Here is an 8,189-nt window from a genome sequence, read left to right as displayed (position 1 = left end):
CATTTTCGGAACACCAGCCCGCTCCCCCAAAGTGACCGCCACTCTCTCTCTTTGGGCACTCAGGAGAGTCCGCTGGGATGGTCCTAGAGCCAGATCTAAGTTACACAAATCAGTTTAGGTAATTTCTCTCTAAGTCTACATCTGACATAATAAACTGCTCAAAAAAATTAAGGGAACACTTAAACAACACAATGTAACTCCAAGTCAATCACACTTCTGTGAAATCAAACTGTCCACTTAGGAAGCAACACTGATTGACAATACATTTCACATGCTGTTGTGCAAATGGAATAGACAACAGGTGGAAATTATAGGCAATTAGCAAGACACCCCCAATAAAGGACTGGTTTTGCAGGTGGTGACCACAGACCACTTCTCAGTTCCTATGCTTCCTGGCTGATGTTTTGGTCACTTTTGAATGCTGGCGGTGCTTTCACTCTAGTGGTAGCATGAGACGGAGTCTACAACCCACACAAGTGGCTCAGGTAGTGCAGCTCATCCAGGATGGCACATCAATGCGAGCTGTGGCAAGAAGGTTTGCTGTGTCTGTCAGCGTAGTGTCCAGAGCATGGAGGCGCTACCAGGAGACAGGCCAGTACATCAGGAGACGTGGAGGAGGCCGTAGAGGGCAACAACCCAGCAGCAGGACTGCTACCTCCACCTTTGTGCAAGGAGGAGCAGGAGGAGCACTGCCATAGCCCTGCAAAATGACCTCCAGCAGGCCACAAATGTGCATGTGTCTGCTCAAACGGTCAGAAACAGACTCCATGAGGGTGGTATGAGGGCCCGACGTCCACAGGTGGGGGTTGTGCTTACAGCCCAACACCGTGCAGGACGTTTGGCATTTGCCAGAGAACACCAAGATTGGCAAATTCGCCACTGGCGCCCTGTGCTCTTCACAGATGAAAGCAGGTTCACACTGAGCACATGTGACAGAGTCTGGAGACGCCGTGGAGAACGTTCTGCTGCCTGCAACATCCTCCAGCATGACTGGTTTGGCGGTGGGTCAGTCATGGTGTGGGGTGACATTTCTTTGGGGGGCCGCACAGCCCTCCATGTGCTCGCCAGAGGTAGCCTGACTGCCATTAGGTACCGAGATGAGATCCTCAGACCCCTTGTGAGACCATATGCTGGTGCGGTTGGCCCTGTGTTCCTCCTAATGCAAGACAATGCTAGACCTCATGTGGCTGGAGTGTGTCAGCAGTTCCTGCAAGAGGAAGGCATTGATGCTATGGACTGGCCCACCTGTTCCCCAGACCTGAATCCAATTGAGCACATCTGGGACATCATGTCTCGCTCCATCCACCAACGCCACGTTGCACCACAGACTGTCCAGGAGTTGGCGGATGCTTTAGTCCAGGTCTGGGAGGAGATCCCTCAGGAGACCATCTGCCACCTCATCAGGAGCATGCCCAGGCGTTGTAGGGAGGTCATACAGGCACGTGGAGGCCACACACACTACTGAGCCTCATTTTGACTTGTTTTAAGGACATTACATCAAAGTTGGATCAGCCTATAGTGTGGTTTTCCACTTTAATTTTGAGGGTGACTCCAAATCCAGACCTCCATGGGTTGATAAATTTGATTTCCATTGAACATTTTTGTGTGATTTTGTTGTCAGCACATTCAACTATGTAAAGAAAATAGTATTTAATAAGATTATTTCATTCATTCAGATCTAGGATGTGTTATTTTAGTGTTCCCTTTATTTTTTTGAGCAGTGTATAATACACTTACCATTGGCACAGCAGTCAAGAATGCTGTGTAGGAGCTCAGACCGGAAACACCATTTCTTCTCCTTGATGGGTTTCACCACAAACACCCTGGCAGCCTTGGAGAAACGGAGCACTCCCTCCTATGTTATAGCCTTCTGTCTGTCCACCGAATAATTGTGGTCGAAGGCAGCCACTTGGAGTCCTGCGACCATCCCCTGCTGGCCGACCCTGTTCCTCTTGGGCACGTATTTAGTGTACAGGGCATGTACACTCTCGAGTTCACCTGTCTGAACACACTTCGTCACCTACAAGAGAAAATATCTAATTTATGTAACTAGAGATGAATAAGTAGGCTACTACAATTATACTGTTACTGATTTTATTAAATCAATTGGTTGTAGTTATTCACAAAGGAATGCACAAAAAAACATAAACAACGTTTTGAATATTAATTTACTCAAAATGTTGCAATATATGTACAGAAATAGTTTATACATTTTTTTAACCTTCTCGAGATCCTTCAACAATCTCGGGTTGAGGATGATTTTCCTCACTGCCTCGAAAGCTGCCGACGATGTGTTCATCCAGGGTCGTGTTCTCTCTTCTTCAGGTGTGTAGGGGGGGGTGCTCACTGCAGTCGAGTGTGTCTCCAGTGACCCACTGGTGTTCATTTGTGATGTGGTGAACTGCGGTAATCCACTTCTTTTTTTTTTTTGCACCTGGACACTCCCACCAGCAGTGGTGGCACAGCACCACAAGTGGTGCGTTAATGCCCCCACCCATGGCAGAACCAGAGACACAGGGAATAAATGAGAACCCTGAGTCACTGACTTGAATCATCATAATCATATAGTTCTAATTTTACTATAAAATATATGACAGTACTTCTGGCTTCCCGATGGCCACCAGCTGTTTCCTCACACCTTTGGCAATGTGCCACAGGTCATACTCATGCCAGATATCAGCATGTGAGTCCCTCAAGTGCACCCTCACACTTGGATGCCTGTCAGTGGCCAGGGTTTCAATACTGCATCCATGGGCCTGTTAGTAATAATGATTTTATTATTATTATCCTAAAGGTACCTACATCCTCTTCATACATCCACCAAATACACACTTACAACCCTTAGGCTAGCTACAAAATATAGGTTAGGCTATAGCTTACCTCAATGTGTTGCAGGCATCTCTCTAATCCCTCCGTCTCCAACCAGTAGCTGTTCTTCACTTCAGTCACATGCACAGTCTCCTGGGCGAGGATCAGGTGGGAAGCAGAGTCCAGGATGGTGTAAGTGCCAAAGGAGGCACAATGGCAATCGATTAGTGGACTGTCACCAATTGTAGCCAGAATGGCCTCTGTGTGCTGGGTCCACATGTAGTTAACCTCTGGCACAATGTAGATGCACTTTTGGTTTGCGAACTGTCGCGGCGACATGGACACCAGGCTGAGGGGGTGACATGTTTCCACAAAAGTGGAGTGGGAGCCGCCAGTAAGGTAGACTGCTGATGGCACAAACATTCCCTGCAAACAACTTTCCCACTCTGGTCTGGGACTCCAACTTCATCCTTTGGCCCACAATACACTCTGTCTCCATGGTGATGGCAAAACCATTTATTTTCAGGGATGAACTGATGACACCTGCTCGACATCCTGGCTCATGGCAGACATTGAACAACTCCTTCAGCTTGCTATCAAAGACTATGTATTTCGGATCTTGCACACACTCTTCGATAGTATATCTTGGCTCGCACTGTGATGATTGTGATTCTGAGTTCTCAGGTTCATACAGCCAGTTATGGTCATCATTGATCTCACTCTCCGTCAGCTCCATCTGTGGCATATAGGGGCAGGACTCGGTTGTATACTGATGGTTGTGAGCACAATCTAGCTGGGCCTCGAGCTCTTTAATGATTGTCCTGGTGGACCTCTTCTCCACCGCAGCATAGGAACACTCTGGCACCCAGGGGTCAGTTTGGCATGCTGTACTAACCATTCTTTCCTGTTGGTAGAAAACAATTAAGGCATAAAGATGTCATCCTGAAAACAAAAGTTTTGTTAAGATAACTGAAACCAAATATATCATTTGGCGTTAACAAGCTACCTGTCTTGTATGCTATGTCAACACACACACACACACAGCAAATACAGGGACATTTATTTTTCAGCAAACATTAGCTATGTCAACTTCAGTCTAGCAAAATAAGGTGGAGCTAACAAAACATTCCAAAAACAAAACAGTCAACAAAATGTATTACAGTACTTGGCTATCTGAAGTGGAAGCTAGCTACAGTAACTACCTAATAACAGGGCTAAACAGAGAAACTGTGTTGCAATTTTAGTTGCAGTTGAATTACTTGCTAACGTTAGTTGTTTGGGGGTGTTACACAAAACACTTCAGACGCAATTATTTGAGAGCCAATTCCTACAGCCTGGTGCTATACAGTTCATGTTTGAATTACTACTTGTTGTTGCCGTCTTCGTTGTCCGCACCTAACCTCACTCTCTTCAATTCACTCTCCGCACGAAAACTCAATACCACAGACAATTTGCTGATTCCTGCCAGTGACACACTGGCGTCAGTCATTACTATGGAAATTTTAAATGCAGCTGACCATAGCTCAAATAAACCTTGTCGATGATCAAAATACTAAATATATGAGATGTTTTTATGTTAAATGCACATGTTTAGTATTAGTGAATTGAATACATCTCTTTGCTTAGATTTACTTCATAAATTGTTTCCATTCCCCTTTAAGCTGATATACCCTTCACCAGAGAGGAAGAGGCGAAGCGAGATGGTTTTCTTCGCCCAGAATCTGGCCACGAAAATAAGACAACGAAGTGAGGAATTTTTTGTATGGAGGTCAAATTTGGTCAACAAATTGTTGTTATTGCTAATTTGCTACACAAGGCTTATTTGAGCAAATAGAAGTTTCATAATGGTTAGGTTGTTATGAATGCACTGATGTAAGTGGCATTTCGGAACTCTGGAGCTCTTTCAGAGTGACCCTCGGGTTCTTGGTCACCTTACTATTGTAATGTTGTTCTAAAAGTTGGGTTTGAGGTTTTGTCCAAGACGGGTTTAATCATTACGCCGATTCTGTTGCAAAATGTTTCATTTACTCCAAATGGAAAACTCAAACGAGAGTTTCTATTGGACAAATTCATGTAGCTTCCTCCCCTTTTCGTTCCTTTGCGCTGTTTGGTTGTTAAATGGTTTATGTAATGAGTACACCCCAGGGGCGTATTCATTAAGCTGATTCTGTTGCAAACCGTTTCTTAAACGGAATGGGGAGGGACCTACCTGAATTTATCCAATAGAAATGTAGAATTTGTCCAAACGTTCCGTTTTGCAACTGTTTTAACTAATGATTACACCCCAGCTCTAACTTGGGAAACAATCCCATGACGCCCGCGGTCAGCGTCACACGGTGGGGAAATACAAAGCCATGCTCACCCTACACTTTGAAACGGTTGACATATGTGAATGCTTCCGTACAGATGTTACACAGTAGGTAGTATAACGCATAGCAAATAATCTTCGACCAACCTTTACTTGGGGATGCTTCCTAAATTCCTGACTTGGAAGACAACACAGGTCTTCTAAACTCCAATGTTTAGTTGCAGGGGTTGCGTTTAAATTTAGACATTGTCTTCCAAGTTTGGAATTGAGGAATTATCGCGAAGTAAAGGTTGGTTGAAAATTGTCTGTGCTATGCTTTACGCTGGGTAATGGCTATATGGAAGCATTCACATATCACCACCGTTTCAAAGTAGCTAACTCCCCTTTAGTTTGTATACTCGTGGCTAGGTCGAAGAAATCGTGGGTTTGTCAGTCGGCTTAAAGAAAGGACCGTAACCGGATCGAGCTAGCAATTGCATTTTTACTCATCTCCTTTTTGATCAACATTTTAGTGTTTAGGGAAGTATATTATCTCTTTCTATTTCGTTTGCCAGCATGAGCACTAAAAATAAACAATGTTTTGATTGTGTTCATTTAAGCTCACTATGGAAACAAAAAAAATATTAGTAGCAGCAAATAAAAAAATAAACAACAAAAAGCAACAAAAGATGGACCTCTTGTCCAAGCTAGCTTATGTTAGCGGTACAATTGTAAACGAACAAGTTATTTAAGTAAGAACCGATGTATATTAGTTAACATACAGCACCAACTACATAAATACTGATAGGGTCCTTTATCTGCTACCATTATCAGATTAAGACGTGAGGAATCCAAATAAATGGTCAAAAGCCAACCATCAAGCCCACCCCAATGGCCAGTATATAGTATCAGTTCTCTATGTTTGACAAGTAGTATAAAGCTGTGGTTCAGATAATTTTTTTATTCAACATATGTAATGCATTCTCAGTGAATTTGGTGATGTTTTTTCCCCCCTGTTCATAGAAATTAGTTATTGAAGTTATTAGGTTCATGTCCCATCACACAACCTGATGTTACCAGGTACTGACCACTAGATGGTACTGTTTCTGCAATACCGGAATACTATTATCCTGTTAGGCCATGTTTAGACAGGCTTTTTTTTCAATTAAATTGGTCTTTTGACCAATCGGATCAGCTCTGAAAAAGATCTGACGTGAAAAGATCTGATGTGATTGGTCAAAAGACCAAGTAGTGGAAAAAATATCAGAATTGGGCTGCCTGTCTAAACCAATGATGTATATAAACCCTGGATTGCTGATGCTATGTATTGGCCATTGACAGGCTTTGAAGCCACCGGTCGGCCATATTGGCACTCCTCAGTTGGAGCAGGAATTAATGGAATTCTACAGTATTTAAATTAAATGTTTCAAGGACAAAATTAAAGGTATTTAAGTATTTTTAATAATATTAATAATATGCCATTTAGCAGACGCTTTTATCCAAAGCGACTTACAGTCATGTGTGCATAAATTGTTGTTGTTGTTGTAGTGGGGACAGTAACATTAGTAATCTCCAAATTATACTTTAAGGAAACATTTTGAAATGTGTATGTTTAGAAATGTGTATGTGTATGTTTAGCTCACATAATATAATTTAAAAGTATGCATAAAGGTGTCTGTATTAGATTAAATGTGGCAAAAACGAATGTAAACATTAATAAATGCATTTCTATAGCTTCCAAAATATTTTTTACAACGGTGGGGAAGTGCCAAGATGGAGGCACGGTTGCTTCAACACAGCGCACCCAATCAGTCATCTAGTGTGTGTATATATAAATCATTGGTCTAAACGCAGTTGCCAGTTACACATCCAATAGAGCCCCACAGTGGAGGTGTCATAATACCCATAAAACCTAGCGGTCAAACAGGGAAATGGTTCCATTCATTTTTCCCAAATATATATATATATGTATATATATATATATATAGTACCGGTCAAAAGTTTGGACACACCTACTCATTCCAGGGTGTTTCTTTATTTTTACTATTTTTTACATTGTAGGTCCACCCACTTGGCAGCCAGGCCCACCCACTGGGGAGCCAGGACCAGCCAATCAGAATTAGTTTTTCCCCACAAAAGGGCTTAATTAAAGACTGAAATCCTCCTCAGCACTTTTGGATTTCAATCTTCAATAGCTCTTAAATAGCGTGCCATGACTATGCAAATGTTATATTCTGAATTAGGGGAGGATGGAGAAAAATCCACAGCTCTTTAGCTCTTAAACATATGAAAATTATATATTTGAATCAAATCAATTTTTATTTGTCACATGCGCCGAATACAATGGTTGTGCAGGGGTATGAGGTATTTGAGGTAGATATGTATATGAAGGCAGGGTAGTGACTAGGCATCAGGATAGATACTAAGAGTATAATAAAGAACAGAGTAGCAGCAGTAAATGATGAGTGTAAAAGTGTGTATGTATGTTTGTGTTGTGTCGGTATGCATGTGTGTGTATATGTGTGTTTGTGTTGTCGGTTTGCATTTGTGTGTAATCTGCGTATCTAGTTTATGTGAATGTGTGTGGGTTTTGTGTGAATGTCAGTGAAGTGTAGTGTGTGTGTGTGTGAGTGTGTATACTGAGTGTGCATAGAGTCAGTGCAAGATAGGGTCAGTGCAGATAGCCAGGGTAACCATTAATTAACTATTTAGCAGTCTTATAGCTATTTAGCAGTCTTATGGCTTGGGGGTAGAAACTGTCTCGGAGCCTGTTGGTCCGAGTTGGGCTGTCTGCACCACAGTCTGTAGAGCTTTGCGGTCGAGGGTGGTGCCTTTGCCATACCAAGCAGTGATGCAGCCAACAAAGATGCTCTCAATGGGGCAGCTAAATAACTTTTTGAGGATCCGAGGGCCCATGCCAAATTTTTTCAGCCTCTAGAGGGGGAAGAGGCGCTGTCATGTGGACCATGTTAAGTTCTTAGTGATGTGGACGCCAAGGAACTTGAAGCTCTCGACCCGCTCCACTACAGCCACATCGACGTACTCTCCCCTCTTTCTCCTGTAGTCCACAATCAGGTCCTTGGTCTTACCGACG

This window comes from Coregonus clupeaformis, chromosome 1, assembly GCF_020615455.1.
Source record: "Coregonus clupeaformis isolate EN_2021a chromosome 1, ASM2061545v1, whole genome shotgun sequence".
NCBI classification, from domain to species: Eukaryota; Metazoa; Chordata; class Actinopteri; order Salmoniformes; family Salmonidae; genus Coregonus; species Coregonus clupeaformis.
This window is presented reverse-complemented; position numbering follows the sequence as displayed.